This window comes from Nomascus leucogenys, chromosome 22a, assembly GCF_006542625.1.
Source record: "Nomascus leucogenys isolate Asia chromosome 22a, Asia_NLE_v1, whole genome shotgun sequence".
NCBI lineage: Eukaryota > Metazoa > Chordata > Mammalia > Primates > Hylobatidae > Nomascus > Nomascus leucogenys.
In genome coordinates, this window is record NC_044402.1 from 85,584,834 (window position 1) to 85,602,684 (window position 17,851).

A 17,851-nucleotide genomic window follows, 5' to 3' on the forward strand; every position below is an offset into this window, starting at 1 on the left:
TATTCTTATTTCCATTTGTAATTGGTATTTATAAATGTAACTAGTCACACTCACAAATTTTGCAAAAAAATTAAACTCCTTGCATCTGACAGAGTTGAAGAAGGATTAATTCATTAGAGAATTCAAATCCATTCATGTTTATTAGGCTTTGAGAAATGTTTTTTCTTTCTTACTCTTGAATATAAAATTAAATAGAAAAGCCAATGATCATCAGCTATTTGTGAAAAGTTCCAATCACAAAGTACATAAAAACAAAAATAAACCAACAAAGAAAACAAGTTGAGTAGGATAAATTTTAAAAAGTAAAAAATAGCCTAATCGTCAAGAGAAAACGTTAAAACTAAACAAAATACTTAAAGTGATAAGGGAATATATTGTATTCATGACAACCGAGGTGAATGTTTAAAAAGAATCAATTAAAATACTCTAAAAAGTTAAATGATACTTTTTTAATTTCAAATTACAATATTCTTTGGTGGTATATAGGGAAATGATTGACTTTTATATATTAACTTTGTATATTGCAACCTTGTTGTAACTGTTTATCAAACTAAGGACTTTTTTGACTCGAATTTTCTATACAGACAATTATATCCTCTACAAACAAATAAATAAATAAATAAACAAATAAAAACTGTCTCTAAAAAAACCAAAAAAGAAAAAAAGATACCAATCAGTAGAAATGATTGGGAAGAATTAAAATCGAAAAAGACAAAGTGTAAGAAATTTACTGGATCAGTCCTAAAGTTACTGGAACAGAAAATTGGAAACAAACATGGAAAATATTAAACAAATAAAATGAAACTTCTTTTTTATCTGTTAAAGGAGTCTTCCGTGTGCTCAGAATAATGACTGGAAATTAGTATGAATGGAGACATCCATGTGCTCAGAACAATTACTATATAAAACCCTCATAAATATGCCATATCTTGAAATTTCAAAGGACGAGCAGAAAAAGTCCAGTAGCTTAATGTGTGTGGATGAGACGGAGGGTGCTCTTAATTGGGAAGAATTAAAATCTGATTTTAAAAACCAATTCCTGATGCTAGAAAACAATGGAGAAATTATTTTCAAGTTTCTGAGGACAAATTTGCTCTACATCATAATTCAATTACCAACCAGATCGCTAATCATTTTTGAGAATAGGATAAACATGTTTTCAGCCATAGAAGGAAAATAGAACTTCCACGCCTTCTTTGAGAAGCTCATACAAATGTACTTTAGCAACAGTAACATCAACACCCCCACAGCCATCACCACCACCATCAACAACTATAGGGCACAGAAAGAGAACAGAAGCCAGGAAATTGTGCAACCATCCTATGTTGAAATTGGAGGTCATTTGAAAATCATTCCTAAAATGCTAAGAGATTTAAAGGAAAGGGTGAGTATGAAATTGACATGTCCGGGAAGAAAAGAAACTATGAAGCAAGAAGAGGGTTTTGAAAAGTAGTAAAGCTAAGTGGTTCCTAAGATATGCAAGTAAAAATTAACATTGTATGTGAAACAATAACAGTATGGAATTTATATCATGGGATAATGTTTGGCATGACATTGACTAATAAATTCAAAGTCAGTGATATAAGCTCTAATTATCGACTCAAATTTTTGATAAAGCTTTTGTTAAACATTGTTGTGATAGATTTCTTGTATTTAATAGCTTTATTGAGGTATAACTGATATACAAAAACTGCACATATTTAATGTATAAAACTAATGAAGGTAGATATTATGCATAAACCCATGAAACCATCGCCACAATCAAGGTAATATACTTATTCATCACTTTCAAAAGTTTCCGTGTGCCTCTCCCTTTTTTTCGTGGTAAGAACATATCATAAAATCTTCCCTCTTAAAAATATTTAAAGTGAACAATACAGTATTGCTAACTATAGGCACCATGTTGTACTGCAGAGCTCTAGAATTTATTCATCTTGCATAATCGAAACTTTGTGCCCCTTGACCAACATCTCTTCATCTCTCCCTTCCTCCAGCCCCTGGAAACCATGATTCTATTCTCTCCTTCAATGAGTTTGGCTATTTTAGGTACCTCACATAAATGGAATAATTTAGAATTTGTTCCTATGTGACTGACTTATTTCACTTAGCATAATGTCTTCCAGGTTCATCATGTTGTCACTAATGGCAAGATTTCTTTTTTTTTTTTAATGGCTAAATACCATTCCATTGTATGTACAAAGCACATTTATTTATCCATTCATCTGCTGATGGACAGATACAGGACAGATAATCTTGTTTCTATACCTGGTCTATTGTGAATAATACTGCAATGAACATGAACATTACATCTCTTTGAAACGCTGATTTTATAGATTTTGTATATATACTTAGAAGTGAGATTGCTGAGTCACATAGTTCTATTTTAAAATTTTTTGAGGAATCTCTATACTATTTTCCTTAGCAGCTGCACCATTTTACATTTGTATCAACATTGTTGCAACGGTTCCAATTTCTCCACATCCTGGCCAATACTTGTTATCTTCTTTTAAAATTTGTTTTTTTATAATAGCCATTATGACAGGTGTGAGGTGATAGTTTATCAAGATTTTGATTTGTGTTTCCCTGATCATTAGTAACAATGAACACCTTTTCATATACCTGTTGGTCATTTGTATGTCTTTTTCAGAGAAATGTCTATTCAAGTCTTTTGTTCATTTTTTAATAAGGTTATTTTAAAAATTAAATTAGGTTTGATTTTGCTATTGCATTTTAGATGTTCCTTATATATAAGTTTTTTATATTAACCACTTGTCAGATACATTGTTTGCAAATAATTTTCTCCCATTCCATAGGTAACCTGTTTATTGTTTATTATTTTCCTTGTTGTACAGAAGTTTATTAGGATTTTACTTATTTTACTTGGCTTGGTTAATGAGACTCAAATTGAGACTTAAAGCCAGCAACAGAGTGCTTTCAAGTAACAAACGTTTTTTTGTCCAGACATTTCCAGGATTTAGTAAGAATAAATCAGTCCAAACCAGTTTTAATATCCAGAAACATCAACACAGCTGTCCATGTTTGAAAACATAAGGCTCAAGAAAAAGTGAATCCTCATGGTCTGGAATTACTCATTAAGGAGGTAATACAGCCGCTTTTTATGTTCTATTCCTCAAGAAGAGGGAGTGGGCTTCCTTTTCCTCAAAACCAAGGAATATGGGAGTGGTATAAGAGTGTCAAATCTTAGAGGAAATGAATACGTGATATCTAAAGTTGATAAAATACTGCTCAGCACGATATTTAAAAACTGGGGCAGAACTAATTGTAGAATGATTCAAAGGATGTAAGTGTTTGCCTGGTGTTAGGGATGTAGAACTGAGGAGTAGGACTGTGGGGAGGTAGATTTATATACTTGTTTTTCATTTATGCCTTTCAATATTGTTTATATTGTTTACCTATATGTATGCATATATATGCATTGTTTTGACAAAATATGAATTTTACATGTATATCTTTAAAAGAGTTGTATTTACGGAGTTTATGATAGAAGGATGAACTACTGATTAATGAGACGGAATCGTAGAGGTAAGCACATCCCTGAGAACGATTTTTTAGATTATGTTGACATACATTATTAGCTTTACAAAGTATAACTTCTGTTCCCAAGCTTTGCAGTGGCAGAAAGTAGACCTTCTTGGAATATCCATATATAATCTGACTGCAGAGGACTCATTTTGACCAAGTTTATAAAACAGTGTGGTGCCTAAAGCAAATAATAATGTAGTGTATATTTCAAGACAGCTAGAAGAAAATATTTTGAATGTTGTCACCACAAAGAAATGATAAATGCTTACAGTGATGGGTATGATAGTTACACCAATTTGATCATTATACGATGCATACATGCATTGAAACGTCACACTATATCCCATAATATGTACAATTACAATGTGTCAAATATAAATTTTAAAATTATTATTATTATTATTATTTTTTGAGACAAAGTCTCACTCTGTTGCCCAGGCTGGAGTGCAGTGGCGCCATCTTGGCTCACTGCAAGCTCCGCCTCCCAGGTTCATGCCATTCTGCCTCAGCCTCCCGTGTAGCTGAGACTACAGATGCCTGCAACCACGACCTGCTAATTTTCTGTATTTTTTAGTAGAGACGGCATTTCACCGTGTTAGCCAGGATGGTCTCTATCTCCTGACCTTGTGATCGGCCCACCTCAGCCTCCCAAAGTGCTGGGATTACAGGCGTGAGCCACCACACCCTGCCAAAAATTAATTTAAAAAACACAGTAGTTCATAGAGACAGTTGCCACATTTCACATTTTCTCATTGACAATTTAACAATATAATCAATCACCGTATTTGTCTATACATGTATAAACACAATATAGCCACATTCAGTTAGTATTTAATTTGAAATAATTGTATATTCACAAAATTCACAAGCATAGCCAAGAGCCGTATTTGAAGAGGAGACTGCAGAGAACGTTCTGTAGAAATAAAAGACCTCAAAAATGTCAATGTTAGTCAACCAAGAAAGGAAAAGATGAACAAAACTCTCTTAAATTGCTGTCTCATCTTCTATCAATCCAATTCAATGGATGAATCCTTCCCACTGTACTAAAATTTAGTTTCTGATTGGTACTTTGTTATTTTTTTATCATTTTAAACAATGCCAATTTAAATTATATGACACTGCAGTGTAAGTACCTGATGTGTCTAAATGATGAAATACCAATCCTTGCCAAAAATGATAGAACAGCACATACTCAGTATTAATTGTGACAGCTATTGCAGTTCCTAGATTACAAACAGCTTTTGCTTAGTTAAAAAGTGCACCAATCGAGTAGAGGTACATTTAAAGACCTGAATTTTCTTCATGATAATTTTTAAAAAGGTTTTTCACAACCTGAAAACATAAAAGATGTAATTTTCATTGTCTTTTTAAAACAATATTTTTCTTTTATCTTGGAATTTTTGTATTTTTGCACAATGGCTTTCATTAATACTTTAAATCTTATCTCTAAAAGAACTGACAATTGCACAATCTGAAAAAATACTATAATTTATGAAAAAACAAACAGGTATTTAATCACTGAATATCTAATAGATATTCCAGTGCCAAGCCATAAGCTGACAAAGTACATGTTTGTGACGATGTGGTACTTTGGTCTAACATGTAGCACTGTTAGATGGTAGATGATAGATAGATGCTATATTCATATGTTTTGTGACTACAATGAACAGAATTTGGTTTCAGTTAATACATTTTATAGTAGATAATTTAAGTTTCAATATTTCAAGCTAACATAGTATTATTAAATTTGTCTATTATATTAAAGCATAATTAAAATGAATATTTTGAATAATGAATAGAAAAAAAAGGAATTACTATTTAACTCAGCAGTATTGAGTGAATAAATACGGCCTGAAAAATGGGAGTCTTATTTTAAGGACTGCATAAAAGCAATTCTTAATATCTGTTAATATTAAGGGAATGTCCATGGAAATATAATAAGATACGTTTTAATACAAATGGCATTAACAAATGAGAAAAATAAATGCTAAAATTTCTGGCCTGATTTAATGTAGAAAAATAAAGTCTTGTAAATGACTATAATACTTGCCAATGTCATATATATACATGGGTCTCTGATGTTATTATCTAGTGCCCATTTATCTGGTTTAAATTTTGGCTGGGCTAGGTGGCTCACATCTGTAATCCCAGCACTTTGGGAGGCCGAGGAGGGCAGATCACGAGATCAGGAGTTTGAGACCAACCTGGCCAATATGGTGAAACCCCGTCTCTACTAAAAATACAAAAACTAGCCAGGCATGGTGGTGTGCGCCTGTAATCCCAGCTACTCAGGAGGCTGAGGCAGGAGAATTGCTTGAACCTGGGAGGCAGAGGTTGCAGTGAGCCGAGATCACGCCACTGCACTGGAGCCTGGGTAACAGAGTGAGAGTCTGTCTCAAGCAAACAAAAAACCTAAAGCTTTTTGTGCTCATATTTCTAGTTATAAAAATGATATATTTGTTATTTGAAAAGCAGTATATGAAAACTATGTATTTGAAAGTTTTCCAGTTTTTGGTAGTATGAAGTGTACCCTTTTATCTCTCACAGAACGCAAGTATAAAACCTTGACAGAATACGTGGCACAGCTATTTGAGGACTCTGAAGTGTAGACAGAAACAGACAGGTAAAGGTAGAACACTGTAAATTAACGTACATCCAGAACAGCAGTGAGTCTGCCAGTTTTGTATCCTTTAGTATCTCCTGGCCCAAACTTAATTCACTGGGGAATTTTACAGTGATCTGAGGAGCAAAACAAAACAAAACAAAACAAAACGTAAGGAAAAACTTAAAGCTCAGAGAGAGAAGGAAAATAATATTTTGTCCTTTATTTTTATTTTCTCTCATACTATAGGCTTCTAGGCAACCCTGCAGTGGTAGTAGTGGTGACAGCAGCAGCTGCAATGATGGCAGCCTGCAGGAGCCAAGAGTGTAAGAAATGGAAACCTCTCTCTTTATTTTCTCTGGAGCTATAGATTCAGACGGTGAGGCGAAAGTCTTGTTGTCTTTCTCTCTCTCTCATTCATATCATATCTATATCTATATGTCTATCTATAGCTAATCTATATGAATGTCTATATATCTATATTTACATATCTCCTTATTCTTTTTGGAAGCAGACATGGCTCAATTACAGAAGTGGTTGCATTCTGCCTGTAGGATAAAAAAAAAAAAAGAAAGAAAGGAAAAGCAAGAGAACAGTGGGGAAGATTGTAGAAAGGTGGCAGAGCTGGAAAAACCAATCCCATTGAGTAGTTTGTGAACTACTGGGCTCACCTTTGGCCTACGCATGTAAAAATCTAATTTTAATTAGCATGAAAAAGACATTAAGAACTGAGCTAATAGACCTCTTCCCAAGTTCTTCACTAAGCTTTGCTGCATATATGGCACATAATTGTATAGCAAAGCAATGGGTTTGAAAAATGAACTAACATTGGAACCATAGACCAGAGAATGAGAGTTAGATCTTGCAGCCTGAACCTACCCAGATAAATTTCATAATAAAACATGAATTTTAACATTCTTCACAGGACTTTGACAAGACCCAGTGTCACATAATGTAAAATTCAGAATGTCAAGATATAATCCAAACTTACTCAACGCATGATGAATTATGATATCAACTTGCCAGAAGAAAATGATCAAAAGATGATAGAGATGTAGGAATTATCTGACAAATACATTCAAATAAGCAAATAAAACACTTTTGAAACAAATGTTATAATATAAAGTGTAAAAAGCCTATAAAATATGAAGAAGAAAGGGTAATTTTAGAACTGAAAACCCCACTGAACAAACTCAATGGAAGAATACAGATAAGATAGGAAAAAGTGAGTAAACTTGAAGATAGATCAATAGCTTTTACCCAATCTGAACACGAGCCATAAAGAGACACAAAGAGAGAACAAACATTGAATAAATATAACAAACAGAGCTTTAGGGACTCGTGGAAAAAGGTCAAAAATTTGGAATTCCATAAGAACAGGGAAAGAGTATGATGCTGAAACAATAATAAAAGAAATAATAGATTGAAAGTCCTGCATTTGGTGAAAGACAGATCTATAGACTTATGAGGCTGAATGAACTCCAAGCAGAATGAACACAAATAAATATATGTTCAGATATATCATAAACAAACTGCTGTAAACTTAAAACAAATACATATCTTGAAAGGAGCCAGAGAAAAACAGTTCATTATTTATAGGGGAGCAATGATTTGAATGACCACAGGCTTCCCATTGAAAATCTTAGAGGCCAGAATAAATGGGCCCAGCATTTTCTGAGTATTGCAAGAAAAGAGCTATCCATTCAGAGTGTTAGTGAGTAAAAATATCCTTTATGTCAATGATGCAATAAAGACATTTTCATATGAAAGAAAACTAAAATAATTTTTAGGCTGCAAAATGCTTTAAAATAATTGCCCAAGAAAATTCTTCAGACAGAAGAAAAATTATACTGGAAGGAAACTTGCAAAATCCAGAATAAATTTGGAGAACCTAAAGTGTAAATATATGGTAAATATAATAGATATTTCCTCTCCTTTTGAGTTCTTTTAAATTTGCTTGCAAGTTGAAAACAAAAAAATATAGCACTGCCCAATGGGGGTTTCAATATGTACAGATGCAAAATATAAGACAACCAGGGTACAAAAGGAGGAAAGTAAAGTGGACTGTGTATGGTGGAAATACTTCTACATTCCAATGGAAGTGATAAAAATTTTAAATAAGCTGTGCAAAGCTATGAATGTTTTTTACAATTTCTAAAGAAAAAGATCTTCAGCAGGTGAATAGATGGAATGGGAAGACATCCATATGATGAACTACTAGTCATCAATACATGCAACAACTTGGATAGATCTCAAAGATATTCTGCTGAATGAAAGAAAACATTCTCAGAAGATTACAGGCTATGTGATTCGATACCAGTGATGTTCTTGGAAAAAAAATTATAATGAGAACAGATTAGTGGCTACCAGATATCACAGGAAGGTGTGACTACATAAGGATAGCATAAGGGAGTTTTTTGGGTGATGGAAATATTTTTTATCAATATTATATTGACATGTGTTAAAATTCATATAATTATATACCAAAAGTTCATCTTATTTAAAAAATAAGCCAAAAATAAAACAATTTATTTTAATTTAAACTTTTATTTTAGAGTCGGGGGTACATGTACAGGTTTATTAAATGGGTATACTGTGTGAGACTGAGGTTTGGGGTATTAATGATCCCATCATCCAGGTAAGTCAGCATAATACCCAATAGGTAGCTTGTCAATGCTCACACCACTCCCCACCTCCCTGCTTTAGTAGTCCCCAGTGTCAATTGTTCCCATCTTTATATCCAGGTGTATGCAATGTTTAGCTCCCACTTATAAATGAGAACATGTGGTACTTGGTTTTCTGTTTCATGTTAATTGGCTTAGGATAATGGCCTCCAGCCCCATCCATGTTGCTGCAAAGGATATTATTTTATTCTTGTTTATGCCTACTTAATATTCCATGATGTATGGGTAGCACATTTGCTTTATCCAGTCCACCATGGATGGGATCATAGGTTGATTGCATATCTTTGCTATTGTGACTAGTGCTGCAATGAACATAGGAGTGCATGGGACTTTTTAGAGAACGATTTATTTTCCTTCGGGTATATACCCAGTAATGGGATTGCTGGGTCAAATGGTAGCTCTGTGTTAAGCTCCTTCAGAAATCTCCAAACTGTTTTCCACAGTGGCTGAACTAATTTCCATTCCCACCAATAGTGCATAAGTGTTCCCTTTTCTCTGCAACCTAGCAGACATCTGTTATTTTTTGACTTTTTAATAATATATCGCTCCGTCGCCCTGGCTGGTGTGCAGTGGCACCATCTCAGCTCGCTGCAACCTCTGCTTCCTGGGTTCAAAGGATTCTCCTGCCTCAGCATCCCAAGTAGCTGAGATTACAGGTGTGCGCCACCAAGCCTGGCTAACTTTCTGTATTTTTAGTAGATACTCGGTTTCGCCATGTAGGCTAGGCTGATCCACCAGCCTCAGCCTCCCAAATTGCTTGGATTGCAGGCATGAGCCATTGCACTCCAACTATCCTGTGGTTTTGTTCTGCATTTGTCTGATGATTAGTGATGTTGAGCATTTTTTCATATATTTTTTTTTGGCTACTTGTATGGCTTCTTTTGAGAACTGTCTGTCCACATCTTTTGCCCACTTCTTAATGGGATTGTTTGTGTTTTGCTTCTTAAGTTCCTAATAGATTCTGGATATTAGACCTTTGTCAGATGCATAGTTTGTGAACATTTTCTCTCATCCGTAGCTTGTCTGTTTATTCTTTTGATAGTTTCTTTTGCTGTGCAGGAGCTCTTTAGTTTAATTAGGTCCCACTTGTCAATTTTTGTTTTTGTTGCAATTTCTTTTGGGGACTTAGATTTTTCACATTGCTGTCTCTGTACTTTGAGTTAGCAAAAATATAGTAGTATTTTCAATCAGCTATATGTTATTGATGTAATTTCAATATAAAAATCAATCACATCAAAGGTCCTATTTTATTAAAAAATATTTTTTCCTTTTACTTACTAAAATACATATATAATTTCAATCTATTTCACTGTTGATCACATGCATTTTTCCCTTTCACATTATTCCAAGAATAACTAGAACTATGTAGAAAGTGAAAATGTCATTTCTAATATCTCTAAATTACACTAAAAAATTCTTTGCCTATTAACCAAACTTGTCTATTTTCATGTACAAAATGTTGCAATTTGATCCAGTTTATTCTAAACAAATGGATCACATTAATATATAATCTGATGTTATTACAGGAAACTTGAATTTTAATGAGCCCTGCTTGATTTGGATGAGTGAAGACAGGCATAACACAATTGAGTCAATTAGCAAGAATTTTGTAATCAATGTTGATTAAGAAAATGGGATGATGGTATGTGCAGAATTTGGAGGCATTCCCTGGCTTGAACATTAATATAATGGGATAAACATTGGCATTTTAATGGTAACACATTGCTCTGAAATGAAATGATAGATGTTTTGATACATGCAAATATTAATCTGTATATATTTTATTACATATGACTGGAAATCCATTGAAAGCGATCTAAGAATGAAGAATAAGTTGTTCGGCTTTCATCTTCCAGTAAATCATAATTATTAAATCTGCTATTGCTAAATATGTAATAAAATAAATTTAGAATACAGATATATAATTATCCTTATTATACTTTTGTCCTATACATCACTAATGAGTATATATCCTGGCTTTGGAGTTTTGTTTATTTCATGTCATTTGCACATTATATGCAGTTGCTGTTCTGTCACTGTTGCAGGCCGTTTTTCCCATGGAGAAACCAATGCACTTAACTGACTTATGTTTATGGATAAAATATATGCACATGTCTTCTATCAGTTCTTTATAGCATCGATTGTTTTCTCCTTCGTATATTCACTTTCACTTTATTGGCTATATTGGAAATAATTGTATTTTGCTTTCTTTTAATGTTCTTTTAAATTATGGTTTCGTTAACCCATTATCCAATATCACTTAATATCCTTTTATTAATGATTTTGAAACACATGATTTCATGACATAGAGCTTAATATTGAATATAAATTTTCTTCAGTAATAAAGACTTTGAAATAATAAAAGCATTGTCTTTATAATTAGGACTCATGCCAGACCTGAGAGCAACAATTCATATTAATTAACATGACATAAAGATTTAAGAAATTAAAATATGTCAGGATTATGTTACTGAGAATGATGTAACAATTAAATATGTAAAATTAAAAATATGTATACATACCAGAATAGTATACTTATTCTGAAGGAAGAATGAATTTCTATTACATTTTGCAACTGAATAAACAACCTTCTCTTGAGTGATTGTGCCTGATCTGATTCCATTTTTCCATGTAATTTAGAGTTCATCAACAAAAGGACCTGAAAATCAATTAAAATATTATCTCAAATAATAATTAGAAATAATATAATATTAAAATATTATTTCTACTCATTATTTGAAATAACTTTTTCTTTCTCAAGTATTATAAAATATTATAAATACAATTTTGAATATAATTATGGGCATTCTTCACATTAATTTCCAGAGTGACACCAGTATTATTTTGTTGTACAAAATGAAAAACATTACATTTTCTCAGATGTTTATTGATATGATGATAATTTTTTCTACTCATTTAATTATTCATTAAGTGAAGAATTTTTGTGTCCATTGTTAAATTTAAATAATTTTTTTTGCAAAAAATATCAGAGTATCTAAATGCGCCTTTATTTCACATTTTTCCTAAGCTATTCTTGGAAAATCTCACCATATTATCAATGTTTATGTGAATGTTGGGTAGAATTATGATTTGTTTAAAAACGCTAAGAGTTTATAATAGATCATCTCGTCCAGCATTGTGATAGACACTGGAATTATTTTAGGAAAAAGGAGAACAATATTTCTAACATAGAGTAGAACATAGTCTCTAAGTAATTTGCATCATGCTGAGTATCACAAAAATGGAAGTATGGTGCTAGTATGAAAATATATAAAAAAGAAGTTGAATACTATTCAGTGAAAGCCTCTCTGAAGGATGTCTTATAGGCAGCATAAAGCTAGGTCTTGTTTTCTTATCCTGACTATAAATCTGACAATTTATGTGTTTAAACAGGTGTAGAGCATTCTTATTTAAAATGATAGCTCATGTGGCTGTATTAAAATATATCACTTCCTTATCTGTTTTTGCTTTATTTGTTCTTTCCTTTTTTTCCTGCTTCCCTTGAGTTTAACAAGCATGTTTTATGATTTGCATTATATCCAAATTACTCATAGCACCTTTGAAAAATGTTTTCCTTAGTTTTATTATATATGTTAAAATAATATGAGTTTACCTTCAGAGATTTTTTTTTTTTTTTTTTTTTTTGAGGCAGGGTCTTGCTCTTTCTCTCAGGCTATAGTGCAGTGGTGCTATCATGGTTCACTGCAGCCTCCAATTCCCTGGCTCAAATGATCCTCCCACCTCAACCTCCTGAGTAGCTGGGACTACAGGTATGTACCACCTCGCCTGGCTAATTTTTGTACTTTTTGTAGAGACGAGGTTTTGCTATGTTGGCTAGGCTACCTTCAGAGAATATAATACCACTTCACATATGTAAACATGTTATAACTATTATAATTTCCAATTCTTCCTCTCTAGGCCTTTACCATCATTGTCATGTATTTTATTTTATGTATATTATAAAGACAATAACTGTTACCATTCTGCTGTAAACACTGAATTATCTTTTAGAGTAATTAAAATCATAAAAATGGTTTTATTTCACCTTTATTTATTCCATTTTGTGTGCCTTTTAATTCTTAGTTTTGATCTCAGTTTCTGTGACCTATACCATATTTATTCTACTGGAAGAGCTTCCTTTAACATTTCTTGTAGAGTAGGTCAGCTGATAGTTCCTTCCCCCAGTTTTTGTTTATCTAAGTTTTATTTCTGTTTGACTTTTAAATATTATTTTTATAGAATATTCTTCAAATTTCTGCTTGACTCCGTTCCTTTGTAGATAGGAGTCTTTTTCTCTTATTATCTTCACGATTTCCTCTTTTACTTTGATTTTCAGAAATTTGAATATGATAGTTATGATTTCCTTTTTGATATTTATTCTGCTTTTTTGTTCTTTGAGTTTTGTGGGTTTGCAGTTTAATGTCTATCACAATTTTGAAAAATTTCCTGCTACTAATTCTTCAAATATTTCTTGTTTCCATTCTTCTTTCTTCTACTTTGGCTATACTGATTGCATTTATCTCAGACGATTTGATACTGTCACACATTTTTGTATATTATCTTCTGTTTTTCTTTTTTCTTTTTTTTCTCTTTGCATTTCTATTTGGGTAATCTCTATTGACCTGTCTTCAAGTTTAATAATTTTTTTTCTCTCTGCTCCATCAAGTCTACTGGTGAGCCTGTTGGAGGCTTTATTTCTATTATGGTGTTTTGATTTCTAACATTTCTACTTTCTTAATTTTTAATAATTTCCATTTCTCTGCTGGAAGTATCTATCTGATTGTGTATGATGTCACACTTTTCGATTAGAGCCTTTAACATATTTATCATTGTTGTTTTAAATTCTCTGTCTCATCATGCCAATATCTCTTTCATATCTGATTCTGGTCATCATGATAATTTTGTCTTTTCAGCCAATGTTTATTCTTACCTTTTTACATACTTCATAAATGTTTGTTTTAAGCAAGACATGTTGTGAAATATACAGAGGTAAGTAAGTTTGAAAGTGAGCACCCCTTTTCTTTTGTTAGATCTTAGTGTAAGGGTATTGCACAACTCCTTAGTCAGAGGTTGGACTTGGTATAAAGTTTTTATTGTAATGATTACTCTCAGTGTACTAGAAGATTCAAATTCTGCTAGTCATTTCTGGTGTTTAAAGTTTGGGCAAATTTGTGATTTCTCCTCTCTGGTTTATTTAGTTATCCTCATTTTTGACTTTAGGTGTTCTTTTTATGTTGTTTCCAAGAGACAATCTGTTTCTTGCTGCTTCCCCAGTTGTATTCCACTGTTACTTTTATTCAGTGCTTGCTTGAGTGATGGTGTGTGTGTGCATGTGTATGTGTGTGTGTGACATGATGGCAGGCATGTTATCTGATGTTTTGATTAATCTTCAATCTTAGTTAGGATTATAAAAGTGGGTGTCAGTGGTACAGCTCACAAAGGTGTTTCTTTCCCTCAATCAGAAGTAATGCTGAGCCTGACATCTATTATTATGCTTCACCTAAAAGTAGAGATTTTTGTTTGTTTGTTTTTGTTTTGTTTTTCTATCCACACCTCCCTCATTTGTACTCCTTTACTACCTTTGCTATCAGGCTACAAATTTTGTTACCCTTCCCTCTGTAGGGTAAGACTTTTAATTATCAGTAGAGACAGGTGAGATGGGTCTGGGTAGTTTTGGCAGGAGCTACTGCTCCCATTATCCAGCCAACACGATGGTGGAAGCTTTTACTTAATTCTCTCTGAGAGTGAATGGTGAGATATCTTGAGGAAAGTCTGTAAGATACTGCAAACCCCCTATGTCGGTGGCCCGCAGGGCATCTTTACACTTTCACATAACCTACATCTAGCATTTGGCCATTTGGTAACAATGTCTAGCTGGATCTTCCTATTGGCTTATATGGCATTAAACGGCATATGTTTCAGGTAAGCACAAGTTTGAGTAGTGTTTCTCCCTGTAAGCACTTACCTATTTCCAAGTTTTCAATTAGCTCTTCAAATTACAACTACAGACCTCTGATGGGCTGAAGAAACACCATTAACTGGCAGTTTTTCCAATGTTTTCTTCTGGTGGTATGAGCGAGAACAATGTTCTTTCTAGCTTTTCATTTTGAGCTGAAGCAAAATATGTATATTGTGGGAATTTTATTTCCTAATGTAATCATTTCCAACTGGACGTCAACTGTTCCCAAAAAACTTTTGAAGTGATAGAGAGGTTGTAAAAAAAAGTTCAATAACCTATAGTAATATTTACACTAGATGCACAGTGGTCCTTTCTAAACTTCATATGCAACTATTTAACCATAATTCCAATATATTGTCCTCAATAGGTATTGTTTATTAAAAAAGAACGTAATTCCCATTCATTAGAAAAACATATAATATGCTTTAGTTGTTATAATGAATAATGTGACATTTTTGTTATTTGTTTTTAATCTTGTTTCACATATTCAATCTTAGAAAAATAATTGAATACGGGAAAATTGTATCTGCTGTAGGTTAGATTTTATTAACATACCTTTAAACCTTTTAATCAATTTATATTTCATTTGAAAAAGCCAATAAATTAACTATAATCTACAGCTAATTTGCTTTTATTGAAATGCATATAACTATTATTGCAGCAAATATCAGTCCCATTGTTAGAATCATAATGAAGAAATTTCAAATTACTTAGAATTCTTATTAGATTGAATGTGAGACCATATGAGAATATGCTATAAAGTAAGATGATTTATTTTTAATTTAGCTTAATATGTTGCTAAACTTAAAGCACCAGGGCTTAACAATTAGTTTCAAAATTTTAAATATGCCTAAAAAGTTAAATTATATATAAAATCCTAGGAAAAATTTATTGTATACTAAGATACTCACTTATTTATAATTGTACTTAATTTAACATTGAGAAGCAAAGGAATTTATTAGCAATTCCATGGTAAATTGTGCAGTTTCCAAAGCTCAAGTGGTTTGGGTTCACATATTATATTTACCTCTCTATCTCTACCCCTATTCTTTACTATATCTATCTCTATACCAATGCCTATACCTATGGTATATCTAGCACTTAGCTACCCAAACATAGACAGGTTTCTTAAATATCCCTATCTCCATAAGGATAGTTAAATATCCCTCTCTCTATAGCTGTTTAATCTCTTTAGGGATATTTAAGAATCTTTTTCATGTTTGAGTAGCTATTAAGTGCTAGATATCTACTTTATAGTTTTGTGAGATTAAATAATTTAATTCATAATAAGCACTTATTAATGTCTTCATTAGACAACTATCATACTATTTTATTAGTCACAATTTCTCAACTCCTTAGTATATGTGAAGTTCTATGGGAAAGTATTCAGTATCAAAAACAAGAATTAGAAATAATTGTGTTTTGTTGATATGCAAAACATATGATATACACTTCATAAATTTTACCTTCTCTTTTCACAACCGTGATAGGCACCTTTGAGATGCCTAGTTGGAAGTAAGTGGTAGTGATTTGATTCAAACCTAGGTTCTCAAGAATTCAAAGATTTTTTTTAACATATCAGGTGGCTATGGGTGAAATGGTTGGTGTTGAACATCACTATTTTTTACCTTTTCTTCCTCAAAGAACTCAGCTACTGGAGTTCTATTAGTCTGCACATCTTACTGCAGGAGATTTGGCTGGTCTTTTATACGGCTTCACCATATTTCCAAGATTCAGTGACTATAATCTTACGCTTTTCTCTCTACAAAGTAAATTAAGTGGGCAGTTTTAGTTTCCAAAAAAATTACTGCTGTGAAGTACCTATCTATCTTGATTAAATACCTAAGTATGCATGCTTAGTAAAGTATGCAAATAATTATTTTGGCCCATGATTCTTTGTTTATATAACACCAGAATAGTTCTCTAAGTAATTAGCTACTGTATATTTGTTCATCCAAAGAAATTAATTGAGCAGTCACAATGCTGAGTGAGTTACACGTTGTTGATTATGGAGAGAAACTGATAAAAGAGAAAAAGAATGATGCATCAACATTTTAATTTTGTAGAGTTCAATGAGTGGAGCTTTCTTTTTGTTTTAAAATGCAAAAAAAGCACAGAAAAAATATCGAGCATGCACACAAACACAAATAGGGTTGAATATCTGATCTTTTTTTTTCTAATTACCAACACATTTGAAGAACCCCTTATTCCATAACTAGTCCCAAGAAATAGGTATTGTTTTCTTTAATTATTTCAAAATTTTAAATGTTTTTATATATTACGTATATACCATCCTAAACCTTGTTTAACTTTATGTTTTTGACAACTATCTTGATTGATATCCAGCCTTTGTTAATCTGTTGACGAGTATCTAAACCCTCAATTACTAAAACTTCTACTCTGGTTCCTTGAGATTGTATAGATTCAGCATCTTTCTCCTTTCTCCAACTTGGGCCCAGTCTCTGTACTATGGATTTTTATTTATTTGTTTGTTTACTTTTTCAGCTATAAATTTAAATTTAAACATAGCACATTTATTGTTTCTATATACTTAGAATGGTTTGCATGTGGGAGGAGGAATTTTATCTACAATAATTCCCCCTTACTGCTTGGAATTGGGCATCATTTAAAAATATTTACTGTAGCACTATTGGGGGATACTGAATAAATGCATGGTCTCTGAACACAAGGGGTAAAATTGGTAGCTACAAAGATAAGAATTATTTACATATATTTTCCTTTCCAAATAAATCCATTTCATGATTCTTAGAAATCAATATAGTATTAGTAGGAGAAAATATAGGGGAAATCAGAGACATTCTTAGGAAAAAGTATTGACTCAAACTCTGGAAGTGAAAGAAATTTGTTTTACTTATATATGTATATATTATACACCAAAATAGAACCTTAGCTTACTTTGTAATTTTCATATAGCAGAAAATATGAAGCTCAACATAGCATATTAAAAAATGTAAAAAGCATAAAGCCTCAACTAATGTGCTTAATGTTAGACTCAACGACAAATATTTTTATAAAAATGTTTAAATTTTAAAATGGGTTATA

General features: G+C 32.3%; 1 long non-coding RNA gene across 1 annotated transcript; it reads right to left on the reverse strand.

Moving 5' to 3' along the window:
• Positions 1–4,358: 4,358 nt before the first annotated feature.
• Positions 4,359–6,413, reverse strand: LOC115832330. Its single transcript, XR_004027742.1, has 3 exons — positions 6,390–6,413; positions 6,197–6,282; positions 4,359–4,875 (listed from the first exon to the last, which is right to left on the reverse strand). It is a non-coding gene; the product is annotated as an uncharacterized LOC115832330 (long non-coding RNA).
• Positions 6,414–17,851: the final 11,438 nt, after the last annotated feature.